Source organism: Antechinus flavipes, chromosome 6 (assembly GCF_016432865.1).
Source record: "Antechinus flavipes isolate AdamAnt ecotype Samford, QLD, Australia chromosome 6, AdamAnt_v2, whole genome shotgun sequence".
Lineage (NCBI taxonomy): Eukaryota > Metazoa > Chordata > Mammalia > Dasyuromorphia > Dasyuridae > Antechinus > Antechinus flavipes.
The window spans coordinates 123,569,893-123,588,144 of record NC_067403.1 but is presented as its reverse complement, the minus strand read 5'-3'; positions in this window follow the sequence as shown (position 1 = coordinate 123,588,144).

Sequence of the window (18,252 nt, the reverse complement as noted above, 5' to 3'; positions counted from 1 at the left end):
TTGCTTCTAACAAACTCTGAACTTGAAACAAGGAATTCTTCAAAGTACTAAGTGTAATTGATAGAGACAATAATTATCTAATTTAGCATGGTTCAGTATGATTGATTTAATCCTACAAGGAGATGTTATGGGCCAGAACTTGAAACAAGGTACTAAGTGGAATTGAGGAGACAATGGTTAAATCTAGTTTAGCATTGATTTAATCCAACAACAAATAATGGTTTCCTAGTGATATAATGATTGGTGTGTACTCAGTGTGGAGCATATAAGCAAGAAGCTCTCAGGGCCAGAGGACAAGCGCACCAAAAGCTCTTGAAGGCTGAGACAGATTCATTCCATTTTCCACCTTTGTTGTGGCTGGACGCTGAAGCACAAACCCCTGGAAGTCGGAGAGATTCAGAAGCCAGAGAAGGTAGGTGGGAACTCAAGTTCTTGGAACCAAGGCCAGAGTGAAAGGTTCTCCAGAAAGCTGCCCAGCCCCAGGAAGGAGATAATAAAAGAATGTGGACTATAAGAAAACTAACCCGGCTGCAGGAAAGGAGACAAGACTTTGAAGGAGACAATAAAGGATTTGGACTTTAATACCTGGCTGCATTTGGGGTGATTACTGAACTGAAACTAAGGCTGCCTCCAGAGACCCCAAGAAAACCTCAACAAAAAACATTACATTTTAGAGAGAATATTACAGTTGAGGGGGTAGTAAATCCATCATGGGGATTCATTAGCTATTGTTTTAAATGTATATCATCTCACACAGTACTGTGAGCCTGGTATAACTCTTAGAAACTCCATATGTGAGAAGGTAGTGTCTCAGTTGTAATACTGAGGACTGTTGGAATCCTTACAAAGTATTAACTCATTAGAGTTGATATTTAGCATGGTACTTAGCAAATTCTCTAATCACTCGTGTATTTAAGTACTCATTGGAGTTCACAAATATGAGAGATTGACAAAGTTAACTTTGTAACTTTATGAATTCACACCTCCCTTAATCCCTCCCTCAGAGGAGGAGTCAACCTTTTACATCCAGCCTAATAGAGCTTCAGTGAGCCAGTCAAGTCAGTTCAGAAGAAGCCCACTCTCGGAGACTCAACCAGAATCATTCCTCCCACCTCACACCACCGTGGTGGCTAGCCTCCTGCACTTTCCCCACTGAGACCAAAGCTGGTCTGAAAGGCTCTCCAGAAAGCTGCCCAGACCCAGGTAAGAAGACAAGACTCATAAGGAGCACTCTGGGTGATTGAGAGCCAGAAGTCCTCCCTCAAAGGCAAGAAAAATTCATTCCATTTTCCACCTTTGTGCTGGCTGGAGGCTGAAGGACAAACCTTTGGATTTGGAGACATTTGGAGGGAGCTCTTGGAACCAATCAGAGAGATAGGCCACCAAGAAAACTAACCGGGCTATTTTGGAAGAAGCAATAAAAGATCTGAACTTTTAACTCCTGGCTGCATTTGGGGTGATTATTGATCTGATCTGATACTAAGGCTGCCTCCAGAAAACTTCCCCGAGAAATCTGCTGTCCCCCAAAGAATCATTATATTTTTATATAATGGACTAAGAAAGTCTTTAAATTGGAAATAATCTCTCAGTTCAGCCTTTAAAAAAAGCTAAGAATTCTAATAGGTAAAGATGAGGAAGGTATACATTTTAGACATGTTGACCAACCTGTACAAAGCCAAGAAAGTGGGAGATAGAATGTTTAATTTTGACAAAAATAAGTCAGTTAAGACACTAATTCTTGGATGAGTTAAACCTCTAATAAAACATGATTTGACAAGCTGTCTCAGTGTCCACAAGTATACCTTTAATATATTTCTTATAATTATTATGATTCAGTCTGATTTCCAAAATTACTTGTAAAAACAAAATTGATCCCTAAGTTCTATTATGTTAAAAAAAAAAAAAAAAAGAATCTGTGAGCCATGAATTCTACAAATGCTTAAACTTGCTCTCCTAACTGTTTGTTTCTTCTAGGGTTAAAAAGCAATATAGGGATTAACATATGAACAATTGTAATGTGATAGCAAAAGGATATAGTCATATAGTGAGGGCACCTTGGAAGCCAAGAAGGATCTGAGAACATGATCAGAATCAGCCTGAACCTCAGTCTTACTAACAATTATACAGAACATAACATAATCCATTCTCATAAGTCTGAGGCACTCTATAAGTCTGTTAGGCGCCTGTGGTCCCTAGCTTTTTATCAGTCACAAATAGTGATGATATAGAAAAAAAAGGTATCAAACATGTAACCCACAAACCCTCCAGAATACCTCCTGAAATAAGATTAGATATAATTGGGAAATATTTGATGAAATAAATAAAAATATAATACCATATAAGTAATGTTAATTTGTGGGTTTCTAAGTCAGTATTCAATGTGGAGGCAGGGATCTGTTTCTTTTTGAGTTTGACACCACTAACATAGAGAATAAATGACTATTAGACCTGAAAGGGCCTTAATAATCAATTATTATTTTTGTAGAGAAAACAATTGGGGCCTAGAGAGTAAATAACATACTTTTTTAAAAATAACTTTTTATTGACTGAACTCATGCCAGGGTAATTTTTTACAACATTATCCCTTGCACTCACTTCTGTTCTGACTTTTCCCCTCCCTCCCTCCACTCGTTCCCCCAGATGGCAAGCAGTCCTATACATGTTAAACATGTCATAGTATATCCTAGATACAGAAGGTAGAAATAACTCGGTAAGAAAATCAAAAATGAAAATAGTTCACATTCGTTTCCCAGTGTTCTTTCTTTGGGTATAGCTGCTTCTGTCCATCATTTATCCATTGAAACTCAGTTAGGTCTCTTTGTCAAAGAAATCCACTTCCATCAGAATACATCCTCATACAATATCGTTGTCGAAGTGTAAAGTGATCTCCTGGTTCTGCTCATTTCACTTAGCATCAGTTCATGTAAGTCTCTTCAAGCCTCTCTGTATTCATCCTGCTGGTCATTTCTTACAGAACAATAATATTCCATAACATTCATATGCCACAATTTATCCCACCATTCTCCAATTGATGGGCATCCATTCATTTTCCAGTTTCTAGACACTACAAACAGGGCTGCCACAAACATTTTGGCACATACAGGTCCCTTTCCCTTCTTTAGAATCTCTTTTGGGGTATAAGCCCACTGGTAGTACTGCTGGATCAAAGGGTATGTACAGTTTGATAACTTTTCGAGCATAGTTCCAGATTGCTCTCCAGAATGGTTGGATTCATCACAACTCCACCAACAATGCATCAGTGTCCATAGTTTTCCCACATCCCATCCAACATTCATCATTATTTTTTCCTGTCATCTTAGCCAATCTGACAGGTGTGTAGTGGTATCTTAGAGTTGTCTTAATTTGCATTTCTCTGATCAATAGTGATTTGGAACACTCTTTTATATGAGTGGAAATAGTTTCAATTTCATCATCTAAAAATTGTCTGTTTATATCCTTTGACCATTTATCAATTGAAGAATGGCTTGATTTCTTATAAATTAGAGTCAGTTCTCTATATATTTTGGAAATGAGGCCTTTATCAGAACCTTTAACTGTGAAGGTGTTTTCCCAGTTTGTTGCTTCCCTTCTAGTCTTGTTTGCATTAGTTTTGTTTGTACAAAGGCTTTTTAATTTGATGTAATCAAAATTTTCTATTTTGTGATCAGTAATGGTCTCTAGTTCATCTTTGGTCACAAATTTCTTCCTCCTCCTCAAGTCTGAGAGATAAACTATCCTATGTTCCTCTAATTTATTTATAATCTCGTTCTTTATGCCTAAATCATGGACCCATTTTGATCTTATCTTGGTATACGGTGTTAAGTGTGGGTCCATGCCTAATTTCTGCCATATTAATTTCCAGTTATCCCAGCAGTTTTTGTCAAATAATTAATTCTTATCTCAAAAGTTAAAATCTTTGGGTTTGTCAAATACTAGATTGCTATAATTATTGACTATTTTCTCCTGTGAACCTAACCTAGTCCACTGATCAACTAGTCTATTTCTCAGCCAATACCAAATGGTTTTGGTGACTGCTGCTTTATAATATAGTTTTAGATCAGATACAGCTAGGCCACCTTCATTGGATTTTTTTTTCATTAATTACCTTGAGATTCTCAATCTTTTGTTCTTCCATATGAATTTTGTTGTTATTTTTTCTAGATCATTAAAATAGTTTCTTGGAAGTCTGATTGGTATAGCACTAAATAAATAGATTAGTTTAGGGAGTGTTGTCATCTTTATTATATTCGCTCGGCCTATCCAAGAGCACTTAATATTTTTCCAATTATTTAAATCTGACTTTATTTCTGTAGAAAGTTTTTTTGTAATTTTGTTCATATAATTCCTGACTTTCCTTTGGTAGATAGATTCCCAAATATTTTATGCTGTCAACAGTTATTTTAAATGAAATTTCTCTTTATATCTCTTGCTGTTGGGTTTTGTTGGTGATGTATAAAAATGCTGAGGATTTATGGGGATTTATTTTGTATCCTGCAACTTTGCTAAAGTTACGAATTATTTCTAATAGCTTTTTAGTAGAATCTCTGGGGTTCTCTAAGTATATCATCTGCAAAGAGTGATAGTTTGGTTTCCTCATTACCTACTCTCATTCCTTTAATCTCTTTCTCGTCTCTTATTGCCGAAGCTAGCTTTTCTAATACAATATTGAATAATAATGGTGATAGTGGGCAACCTTGCTTCACTCCAGATCTTACTGAGAAAGGTTCCAGTGTTTCCCCATTGCATATGATGCTTACTGACAGTTTGAAATAGATGCTCCTGACTATTTTAAGGAAAAGTCCATTTATTCCTATACTCTCGAGTATTTTTATTAGGAATGGATGTTGAATTTTATCAAATGCTTTTTCTGCATCATATGGTTTTTGTTAGTTTGGTTATTGATATAGTCAATTACGCTAATAGTTTTCCTAATATTGAACTAGCCCTGCATTCCTGGCATAAATCCTACTTGGTCATAGTGTATTATCCTGGGGATGATTTTCTGTAATCTTTTTGCTAATATTTTATTTAAGATTTTAGCATCAATATTCATTAGGGAGATTGGTCTATAATTTTTTTTCTGTTTTCAACCTACTGGTTTAGGTATCACTACCATGTCTGTGTCGTAAAAGGAGTTTGATAGGACTCCTTCAATCCCTATTTTTTCAAACAGTTGGAGTTAATTGTTCTTTAAATGTTTGGTAGAATTCACATGTAAATCCATCTGGTCCTGGGGATTTTTTTTCTTAGGGAGTTGGTTAATAGCTTGTTCTATTTCTTTTTCTAAAATGGGACTGTTTAGGATATTTACTTCTTCCTCTGATAATCTGGGCAAGCTATATTTTTGAAGGTATTCTTCCATTTCATTTAAGTCGTCGAATTTATTGGCATAAAGTTGGGCAAAGTAACTCCTAAAATTGCTCTAATTTCCTCTTCATTAGTGGCTAGTTCTCCCTTTTCATTTTAAGACTAACAATTTGATTTTCCTCTTTCCTTTTTTTAATCAGATTTACTAAGGGTTTGTCTATTTTCTTGGTTTTTTCATGGAACCAACTCTTAGTTTTATTAATTAATTCAATAGGTTTTTTACTTTCACTTGTATTGATCTCTCCTTTTATTTTTAGAATTTCAAGTTTAGTGTTTGACTGGGGGTTTTTAATTTGTTCCTTTTCTAGCATTTTTAGTTGCAAGCCCAATTCATTGAACTTCTCTTTATTTTATGCAAGTAGGCCTCTAGAGATATGAAATTTCCCCTTATTACCGCTTTGGCTGCATCCCACACATTTTGGTATGACATCTCATTATTGTCATTTTCTTGGGTGAAGTTATTAATTATGTCTATGAAGTTATTGATTATGTCTATGATTTGCTGTTTCACCCAATCATTCTTTAGTATGAGATTATTTAGTTTCCCATTATTTTTTGGTCTATTTTCCCCTGGCTTTTTGTTGAATGTAATCTTCACTGCATCATAGTCTGAGAAGGATGCATTTAATATTTCTACCTTACTGCATTTGAATTTGAGGTTTTTATTTCCTAATATATGGTCAGTTTTTGTATAGGTTCCATGAACTGCTGAAAAGAAAGTGTACTCCTTTCTGTCTCCATTTAGTTTTCTCCAGAGATCTATCATATCTAACTTTTCTAATATTCTATTTACCTCTTTGACTTCTTTCTTATTTATTTTGTGGTTTGATTATCTAATTCTGAGAGTCCAAGGTTGATTTCTCCCACTATTATAGTTTTACTATCTATTTCTTCTTGCAGCTCTCTTAATTTCTCTTTTAAGAATTTAGATGCTACACCACTTGGTGCATATATGTTTAATATTGATATTGCTTGATTATCTGTGCTACCCTTTAGCAAGATATAGTGCCCTTCCTTATCTCTTTTAATTAGATCAATTTTTGCTTTTGCTTGATCTGAGATCAGGATGGCTACCCCTACTTTTTTGATTTCATCTGAAGCATAGTAGATTCTGCTCCAACCTTTTACCTTTACTCTGTATATATCTCCCTGCTTCAGGTGCATTTCCTGTAAACAACATATTGTAGGATTGCTGTTAATCCATTCTGCTAATCGCTTCCTCTTTATAGGGGAGTTTACCCCGTTCACATTTATCATATTTGGTTAAAATTGCCAATTCTGTATTACTTGCCATCTTGTTAACCCCTGTTTATGCTTTTCTCCCTTATTTCCCCCTTTTATATCTTTTTCTAATTGTCCAATTGAGTTTTTAAGTGAGTTGTGTTCTATGGAATTTTTTTCCATTTCACCAATTTTATTTTTTAGAGAGCTATTTTCTTTTTCCAGTTCACTAATTCTATTTTTCAAGGATTTGATTTCTTTATCCATTCTGTCTTTAAATGAGTGGGATGACTTCTCCAGACTCTCTTGCCAAGCCTGCCTCTCCTTTTCCCATTTTTCTTCTAGCTCCCTTGTGAGAGACTTTTTAATTTCTTCTATGAGGTTCATCTGTGCTGAGGAACAGATGATCTCCTCCTTTGGGGATTCACCTGGAGACTGTCTGTTTTTAGTCTCCTCAGGGTTTAGAGTCTGCTCTCTATCCGCATAGAAGCTGTCAGTGGTTAAGGTCCGTTTCAGTTTTTTGCTCATTTTGTCAGATAAGAATCAAAGACAAACTAGCAAAGAAAAAAAGAAAAAAACAAAAGAAATCTGCTTTCTTTTTTGGGCTGGATGGTGTTACCGAGCTTCCTCTACAGACTGCGGGGGCAGCAGTGAGGCACTAGCAGGACTGTGTTGCGCCTGCGCTCTGAGACTCTGAGAGTGTGCTGAGTCACTGTGGGGGTGGGGCGGGAGGAGGGGTGGCCAGGTCCCGAGAGACTCCAGCTGTTTGGGGTTGTATTCTTCACCCCTGTGTTTTTAGCTTCTCTGCTGAGCTGCTGACTTGCTGCCGGAGCAAAGTATCCAGTCCTGTAGCAAAGCTCTCCCTGCAGAGACGGCTGAGATTACACCCCACCCCCTCTCTGATCTGCTCGGCTGTGAGCTGCTTTGTTGGAATCCTTACAAACTGCTAACTCATTAGAGTTGATAGATTATTGATCTGCTCTTACAAGAAGATGTTTTGGGCCAGAACCTGAAACAAGGTACTAAGTAGAACTAATTGATACAATGCTTGTGTTTGCACCTTTACTCACTGGAGTTCACACGTTTGGGAAATTTCAGGGTTTAGTATGAGATATCTGAATTCACACCTCCCTTGAAGCTCTTGGGGCCAGAGAGCACTATGGGAGAAAACCCCTAATCCTTCTCTCTCGTATCCCACAATTCCTCTCTCTCGTATAAAAGAAACAGACAGAGGCTCTCAGACAGATTTCAGCAGAATTACATGAAGAGTGGAGCTGGATTGGAGGCTGAAGAAAGCAGAGGCAGAAGCAAAGGACAATCTGCAAGAGCTCTTGGAACCAGAGAGATAGGCCTAAGCTAACCAGGCTATATTAGAGACAATAAAAGATCTGAACTTTTATCACCTGGCTGCATTTTGGGTGATTATTACTTTCAACTGCAACTAAGACCGCCTCTAAGAAAACCTCCCCAGAGAAACCTGCTCTTCTCACCCAGAGAGAATCTTTATATTATATTATTTTAAAGAAGAAAAAAAAATCACCACATTTTGGCTCCCGAACAGGGACTTGAACTCGCCCCCAGAAAGAACCATTTTTATATTATTGTAAAGAAGAACAAGAACACCAACACTGTCTGCCCTCAGTCTGCGCCTGATCTAAAACCGTTCCCCGCCCTTGAGCAAAAACAGACCTTTCCTGGTGAATTTCAAGGATGTCTTCTCTTGGTAACCATTTGTGGATTTTTTTTTTTTTCAGTCAAGCATTAATTCAGAGGCTTTTAAGGAAATGAATTCTGAGAGAAGACGAGGAGCTTACGCAGCTGTGTGCCTCCTCTCCGCCATCTTGACCAGAAGTGTAAATAACATACTTTTAAAATCATAGATTTAAAGCTGGAGGTATCATAAAGATCTTCTTGTCCAATGTTACCATATTATATATGAGGTCCTAAAGCACAGAGACATTAAGTGACTGTCCCAGAGTCACACAGATAGTAAATAGGAGAGTTGGAGTAAAACTAATGTCCACTAATTCCAAAATGATCCCTCTTTTCCTTGTGTCCTTCTGCCACCAAAAGTGACATATTAGCAGTAGCAGGGTTCACATCCTTCTACATTCTACTACATTTTGAATGGAGAATCTCTACCACTGCATAGGAGTTTGGAATACCCCAAATGAACAAAATTAGGCAAGTCCCTTTTCTTCCATTAATCTCTAAGAACCAATTAATTAGCAGTAGGGCTAGACCAGGCGCTAACTGTTTCAGTGTAAAATTGGGACACACAACTTAGAAAGTCTAGGTAAAGCACATAAAACCCTTATTATATTTGCATCTACTATTATTGAAAAGTCAAATCTATTTTGCTAAGGCATCGCCTTTCAATTGACGTTGTCAGACAACATATACACTGTATTTGGTTTAGGATGTTATAAATAAAATCATTTTAGAGATGCAGTTAGTAAATGAAACATACATTAGTTTAAGAATGCCACCTAGTGAGTAAAGAAAGAACTGCATTAGAAACATTTTAAATATTTATTCTGTGGGTGAAAAAGAAACACTACCTGCCAACAAGCATTTATTAAATATTTACTGTATTTCAGGCACTAAGATACCAAGGCAAAACACTATTCCTATTTTCAAGGAGTTTATAATCTAACATAGGAAAAAAAACAAATAAAATATATATACATAAGATAAATAAAAAAAATCATCTCAGAAGGAAGGTCCCAGAATTAAATGAGACCAGAAAAAGCTTTGAAGGAAGCCAGAAAACCAAGAACTAGAGAGAGAAAGTTATATGGGAGACATCCAATAAAGCTATTTATAGTCCTTATAGAAGGAACAGACAAAGAAATTAGTGCCATTGAATTACTGAATATATAGAGGAAATAAGGTGCAAAAAGACAAAATAGTTAAAAAAAGAGAAAGATTTTTAATAGCTTCAAAATCCAACAGAGCCTAATTGTGATAAGAAACTACATGAGCAAGGTCAGATCTGAGTTTTATGAAGATTACTTTGACAATTGAGTAAAGAATAAACTAGAGTGAACAGAGACTTATAGGCTTTGGGTTTGAGTGGTGAGGGTCTAGGTGATGGTATTGTCAGAGGAGAGAGAGAGAGAGAGGCATAAACAAGAGTGTCATGAAGAATGAAATGACAGGATGTGACAATGATTGGATAGGGGGTAGGAGGGAGAAAATGGAGAAGCTGAAGGTGACATCTGGGTTGTGAGCCTGGGTGAATAGGAGAATGGTAGTATCTTCTACATTGATAGGGAAGCTAGAAAGATTTATTTCTAGCCAAAAATGTTTATTAAGCATCCAGTGCATAGTAAATACACTGCTCTGAGTGTTTGGAGAGATAGAAGGAGATATTCTTCCTCACATTTGAGTATTTGTTGGAAAAAACATTCTGAACTCAATATTAGAAGAATTGGATTTGGATGCCAGCTCTCCTAACTAGCTTTGTTGCCTTAGAAAAATCATCACTTCTTTGGGTCTCTTCATCTATAAAAGAGAGGAAGGAGGTATCAAGCTTGATATATCTAAAGTCTATTCTAGCTTTAACATCTCATGGTCTGCTTTGATAGATGCAATTTTCTTATGAGGATATTCTCTACACTACTAAAATCATAAGTAAGGAATAAAAAAGTATTCAAGAACCAATTGTCATTTGTCACCTGCTTCATCATTCATTAATCAACGAGTCAACAGTTTTTCAATAACTATTTATTATGTACTATGTGCCAGGCTAGAGACTGGGATTACAAATATAAGCAAAAAGAAAGACAGGAATTCACTAAGCAACTATTACTTATTTGCTCTTTCCTTCTGGAACAATAGCACTAAATATGGATGGGAAGTTGGGGAAAGGTGACATTAAATCTGGAGAATAGACTCAATTGGAATAAGTCATTAGAGCTGCTTTGAACTTCACTGAATGAGTTTACTAAGTCTTCTCACTTTCCTTGAGCTTTATATATTCTGGGTCCTGAGAAGCAAAAGGCTTAGTGCCATACATAATATCAATTTCCAACAACTCCCTATAATCCTTGAAAATAGAAAGCAAAGAAGGAATCCATATCTTTAATTTAGCCGAGTCAATTGTTCTAAGGTCAAGCATAGTCGTGTATCTTCTACTAAAGCGATACCTTGCAGCCTGCTGAAATATTTGAGGCTATCATATAACATCTTATCATTTCACACTATCACAAATGGATCTGAAAAAATATATATTTTCAAAAATGTTCAGTGTGGAAACTATGTCTTGTTCAATTACTATCATTTTGCAACCCTCTGAAATAAAGTTTGAATCCAGAAAATCATTCTTTGGGCATCTTCAGTTTATCCTTTTTGTGTTTATATGTGCAATACAAAAATATTTAAAGGCACATCTAATGAGAAATATGATAATTCCTACCCCCAGATCCCATCCAGATCTGGACCTCAAGGACAGACCTGATTAAAATTCCTCAAACTTAAATTCCTATGATACCATCTCCCTGAATTCAGGGTGTTTTGCCAAAATGGAAACAGGAAAAAAAAAAAGAAGGAATATGAACGTTTTTACCAGAATCTATGAGTATATAATGAAGGAAGAGACAAGCAGGGCAGCATGAGTATGATCAGAGCATAGGGAAATATAAACAAGAATAACTAGGAACACACAAGATGAAAAAGTGGGAGACGTTACTAATGGGTAGTGGTTTTTGAGTTGTGATTTTAAGGCTGTCTACACTGATGGCCTAAACCCTTCTTCATGCCAGAAATGAATAATAAATGATGAAATCAGAAATATAAACATAAAGTCAAGAATGCTAAAGATAAGAATGAGCTGTTTCTGGTAGGGAAAATTAAGGGCAATAAAAGATATCCTTTTTTCTCTTTTTTTTTCCTAAGCTACATTGATTGATGATAACAGATGACAGAGAAAATTCGTCTTAGACATTCAAATCATTTAACTTCTCATTTCTCTGCCAAAGAGAAGAATCTTTGAACAAGAAAGGGCAGAACAAAAATGACTGATAAGAAGGTGCTACCAAAATAGAGGCAGTTTTCTAAATACAGTAGACAGAGTGCTTGACTAGAATCAGGAAAACCCAAGTTCAAATCTTAACTCAGATACTATCTGAGCCACTGGCAAGTCAGAGCTACAGTTTCAACTGTGAAATGGTGATAATAGTACTTGGTCTACCTCATTGTGAGCATTATAAGACTAACATAGGAATGTTTGGAAACTGAAAACTTAAAAGTATTATCTAAAATATCTCAATATTTACAAATTTGACAGTTCATTTTTCTGGCCATCTTTGCATTCAAACATTTCTTTATAAAATTTCTTTCTGTTTTTACTGAACCACCGTTTAATCTGTACATCGGTTAAGTTGAACTCAAAGGAGAGCATCTTGATATCACTTCACCTGACATATTTGTTCAACTTAAATTTAGCCCAAAGAGAGTCTAGGAGAGGTTTGCTGACACGATGTTTCTTTAAGACTCTTTCTTCATCCCATTCTCACTTTCCATTTGTACTATATTCATTCTCATCCTCCTCAGGTGTGGGTGTGCAGTCTCTTATGAGTTGCATCTTTTGTTGTTCTGGTATGCCACAGTAATTTTTTGATTTCACAAAAGCCTCTGAAATCTTCAGGGTAGGTTTCACAACCTGGTCCTCCTGATATCTGTCCTGCATTACTCTTCTTGCTCTTTAAGGAGATTTGAGTGGCTCTCTAGTCTAGTTTAATAACCATTAAATTAAGCATGGAGATAGGAGAGCACCCAGTCACCATCAACAGGAGGCAACAAATATTTATTAAGTAAGCGTTTATTTTGCTCCAGACAATTTACTAAGCGATGCAAATACAAATACAAGCAAAAGGAAAGATAGTTCCTACCCTCTAAGAAATTACATTGTAGTGGGGGAATAGAATCTATTAAAAAGTGGAAAAGTGGGAATAGAAGAGGAAAATTTAACTTCATTGAAGTATCATGATGAAGAATGGAGTCATTCATTAATAGAGCCAAAAGAAAATGAAGGATGACTAGATTGGATACCTCAACACACAAAATAGACTGCAAGAAAGACTGACTTATGAGTAGAAAATAGGGATTGCAGAATAGAGAATATTCCAAGTTGAGAAGGCACCAGAGGCTTGGAGGCAAAATAAGGAGTTAGCCACAAGCAGAGCCATTAATGAATTCAAAGGAGTAGATACAGATAAATTATGTCCTAATGCAACCGAAAGAATTGGCAGATATCATTGCAAAACTATTGTGAGTGATCCTTGAAAAATCATGAAATAAAAAAAGATTTCCTCAGGATTGGAGAAAGGCAAATTTTGTCTCAATTTCCAAAGAAAATAAATGAAATTTGCAAATGATAAGCAAATCAGCTTGACTTCGATTCTTGGTGATATTTCAAAAATTACTTTTAAAGGGATGGTTTAGTGAGCAACTAGGAAAGGAAATAGTCATTGATCAAGAATAGATTACAACAAACCTTATGTTGATTTTCACAGAATTATTAGAATGATAGATCAACAGAGCAATACATTAATAATCAAAAATAATAAATTCCAACCTGAGCATAGCACATTACATACTTCTGATTATGTAAGCTGTGTTTCAACTTCCTGTTTCTACTAAGAATTATGTATCATCCAATCCATTTAGATAAAATCAATAAACATCATATCTTTCACTTATAGAATATTTTATAATTTCAGCAGACATTATTATTTTTGGTCTTCACAGTGACCCTGTACCATAGGCTGGACAGAACAATTATTATATCTACGAGTAATATGACCAGGTAAATTAGGGCTTCAGGCTTCATTTTTCTCAATATTCTTTGTAAAGGGCTAAAACTCTTAAAAAGTATGCTTGAATCAGACAACAAAGCACTTAAGGCTAATTACCTATTGGACAATAACTCTATTAGCATATGTTTGGAATTCCTCTTCTCTCAGTTAATGCTGGCTCAATGCTTGGGATTAAGAGAATTGTAGGTAAGGATTAGGGGGTGGAGAGAGAGAGAGGTGAGAGAACTTCACTTGGCCTCATGATGAGGAGGAGAAAAGTGTGGAGATTCTGGACTCTAAAATCAAGGAAGCATCCTTGGCAAAACTCCTGGCAGTTTTGTTCATCTCCTTCATTCCTCCCCCTAAGGACCAAGGACTTTTGCTTATCCTGACTCTGGCTGACCCTGAGGCCTCCAGGGAGCTATCCCGGCCTTCACAATTCTTCAATGTTATTAAAGATTTTATGAAATTTTTAAAGTTCATAAGTTCATAAAGTTTTAAAGTTCATAAAAAATCATTAGATTTAGAAGTAGAGAGCTTTAAACTGTGGATTGCAATCATATATGAAGTTATGCTATGAATTATGATTTATTATCAATGTTTTGTATATCTATTTCAAATCAATAATTATTTATTGAGTAGTTACAGTTGAATATACTAAAGAAAATATAGTCCAAGAAATCTTGTCAGATTTTTCTACTGGTGCTAAACTTTTCCAACTACTCCTATGGATGATGTTACAATAGTAACATTCTTTTTCACCCCACCCACCCCCAACACTACAAAGCTTTCTAAATGGAATTCATACCAATAGGACTGAGATCCACAATGAAAAAAAAAAAAAAAAAAAGAAGAAGATTAAAAAAAACCCATCCAAGGTTGTGATATACCATTGAGTGGGTTGTAGTTCTTGTTGTTTATTCTTCATTCTTAAAGAGGAACATCAGGGAGGTAATGCTATGGCATGTTAGAGAATTGGATTTAAGTGAGTTGGAACTCACTTTCCCCTCCAGAGCCTTTTGGGTACAGATCAGGATTACTGGAGATGGCCCTGGATGCAGTGGCAGACCTTGGTCTTTTTAAACTAGGATCTTTAACAGGTGTCATTTTGATTGAAGTGATACTCAATCAGCCCTTAAAGCTAGTTACCTAGTCAAAAAAAAAAAAAAAAAAAAAAAAAAAGCTGAGAGGAGAAAACCCTCAGGGTTTCATTTCATCCAGGTGATGGCCCAGAAATGAGTACCAGGAGGAGATAAGGCTACTTTGCATATGAGAAACTACATAATGCTTTCAATAAACCCTGGCTACTGCCTACTGAAAAATCTTTTACCATATGCAATTCTCCTTTTCTATAACTGTAGAAAATTACATAATGCTTCCTACCTTTAAAAATGCATAAAAAGGAACATGCAATCTGAGAGGGAGAAAGTCGGGCTTTGCCTAAATTTTAGTGAGGGTATTATGAATTTATTGTATATATATGAGGCTCAGGTCCTTTTTATAGCCTTAACTTGTAAAGTCACCTCCTACCTTTCTAGCTGCCTCCCTGAGTCATTGTCTAATAGAAAAAGCACAGGAATTTCCAGAGTCCAAAGACTGTTATCACTACTTTGATTCACTTTACCCTGAGAATTTCTCTGTCCAGGGATTATTAAATACCTGGAAAAAACCTTATCCTCTAATCCAGCTCATCCCCATATTCTAGATGAGAAAACTAAGAATGTTGTGTTTTTCATCCAATTTGAAAGAGCTGATATTTGAACCCAGATCACTTATAACTCCCGAGAAGGACTTTTTCCATCACACCATAAATTCTTTGTTTCTGTTTGGTAAAATGAAATCCCAAAGTGTATGAAACTCATCTGGTTATTAAATATCCCTCGTAATAGTTAGGACAGTGAACTCTCTCCCTCTCTGAGGGTGGTGTAAGGTTAGGTGATTACAGAGAAGGGGCATGGTATGCAACTTCTAAGATCTTGTCCAAGTATAAGATTCCTCTGGTTTACTTATAATATTCTGAAGTCTATCAGAAGGTTAGTTTGCTTAAAACTAAGTGGATGCCCATCAGTTGGAGAATGGCTGAATAATTTATGGTATATAAATGTTATGAAATATTATTGTTCTGTAAGCAACAATCAGCAGGATGATTTCAGAGAGGTCTGGAGAGATTTACATGAACGGATGCTAAGTGAAATGAGCAGAACCAGGAGATCATTGTACATGGCAACAGCAAGATTAACAATGATCAATTCTGATGGACATGGAGATGACCAGTTTCAATGGTCATATGATGAAGAGAGCCATCTGCGCCCAGAAGACTGTGGGAACTGAAAGTGGACCACAAGATAGTATTTTCACTCTTTTGTATTGTTTCCTTAAATTTTGTTTTCTTTATCATTTTTTTTCCTTTTTAATCTGATTTTTCTTGTGCAGCATGATATTTATGGAAATATGTATAAAAGAATTGCACATGTTTAACATATATTGGATCATTATATAGGGGAGGGGTGGGGAGAAAGGAGGGAAAAATTAGAACACAAGATTTTATATGGGTGAATGTTAAAAATTATCCATGTATATATTTTGAAAACAAAAAGCTTTAATTTAAAAAAAGTCACAGTTTATGTCATGATGAGCACACTATGAGATAACACCTTAAATTATCTTTCAAAAGATAAAGTGGAATTATATTAACATTCTTACTAATTAGAGGTACAGAGGAGTTCTAAAATGAAGAGGACACATACCCTTTATTTCCAAAAGAAAATCAATGTTTTAGACATTTTTCAAAAAGCTAAATTTTGAAGGTCTCTAGTAAATATTAAAAAGGAAAATATGTGAAAAAAAAAAGGTTAGTTTACAAATCATTTTCATCAAGTCCTTTGCCCCTCAGACTCACAGAAGTCTAATTCCCCTTGAAGGTATAATTCCTTTCATATAGAGCAATTTAATGCTAAAATGGTCTAAGCAAATTATACATTTAAAAAGAAAGTTAAATCAGCTGTTTACTAAAGATAAATAGTTTGATACCTGAAATCAGTAGTAAAAATAACTTTGGCTTAATAAAAACTAGAAAAATGGACATATAAAAAAGTAGTTTTCACATTACATGTAAGTAGTTTGTTATACAAAATAAACTGTGACAGGTTGGTGGCATGATGGATAGAATAGTAGTTATGAATTCAAATCTACCTCAGATACTTGCTAGCTATATACCCCTAAGTAAGTCACTGAAACTCCATCAATCTCATTTTTCTCATCTATGGAATGGGAATAATAAAAGCAGCTCCCTCAAAGAGTTGTAGAGGAAGCTAGATAAATCAGTGGATAGAGATGGGTCTGGAGTCAGGGAAAACTGAATTCAAATCTAGATTCAGATACTTACTAAGCAGTGTGACCTGAACAAATCATTTAGTTTCTGTTTGCCTTAATCCCTTGAAGAAGGAAATAGCAAACCATTCCACTAACTTTGCCAAGAAAAACCCATGGACAAATGGCCCATGATGTGATATGGTTAAGAAGAGTTGAAATGATTGACCAACAACAACCTAGAGTTGTGAGAATCAAATGCCTATATGTATGTTTAATGTGTATCATATGCCTATATATACACACATATGTATATGTATATGTATTGGTGTATATTAGAAAAGAGAAAGCACTTTGTAAACCTTAAAGTACTATATAAATATTAGCCATTATTGTTACTTAAATCTCAAAAAGAATATAGGTGATGACTTTTCATATGTTATTTTTAACGGGGGTAGGGAACTTTAATTTATTGAAATTATGTAAATATGTAAAAACACAGTTTCAAGGACTTAGACTGAGATGGAGAACTATTTCAGGGTACTGTGGTTCCTCAGATCATTTTCATATAGGGGTTTTAAAACTTAAGAAGGTAAATAAAATCACAAAATAAAAAAAAAAATCTTATAACCTTTTACTAAGGAATGATTAAATAAGGACTACTGAATTCATCAGAGCAATTGCAAATTGTTTCCTTATAACTAAAGGTGCTTCTGATTTAAGTCACTAAAATGGAGAAAAGTAAGACTAAGTTGGTGTGGCAAAGATATTGAAAAACCTATCAAAAGAGGAAGCCTAGTTTAGGTGTTCAATTCTAACTGGGGGGCATTAGTATGAGTCATTCCTTAACTACCCTTCTAAGTGTAGAATTACAAAAAAACTTTTATTTTATAAATTTATCTTATAAAGATAAGCCAATGTTACATTATTATTGTTGTTGTTATTTACTTTATTTTGTTTTTAAATAAATGATCTAAAAGTATCATGATTTCAAAAGTCTGATTTGTATAAATAGAAATGAATAAATGGAAATTCAAAAGCTAAAGAGCTGAGGGGAGACTGTATATATTTTCCTTGCAACAGGGCTACCCCTAGGATTCTGGGAGATTTTGAGTTTAATTATATGATGATAGTCTTTCTCTAGAAACCTAGACCTGCCACCTGCCAAAGTGGTTGGGAATTAACACAACTTCCAGAAAGTGATCAGGTGTCCACACACCCATGTGAAATGTGTAAAATGTTCCATTATGGGGGTAAACTATTCTCACAATTGTGTTATACCCAATTAATTTAAAATACACTATAATTCAACAAATACTTTAAAATGTTCTGCTTCATAATATTGACAATGGTCAGGCAAGGATTAAATCAAAATAGTCCCTGCCTTTGAGTTGGGGAGTAAAAAATAAAGAGAAACATATATTCATGTAAGTAAAAAAGAAATATAGACACAAGATAAGATAATTTCAGGTGATAGAGAGTGAATTACCAGAGAGAAACAAGAAAGGCATCTTAGAGGAGGTAGCAGAGTAATGTTCCTTTAGGAACATATTGT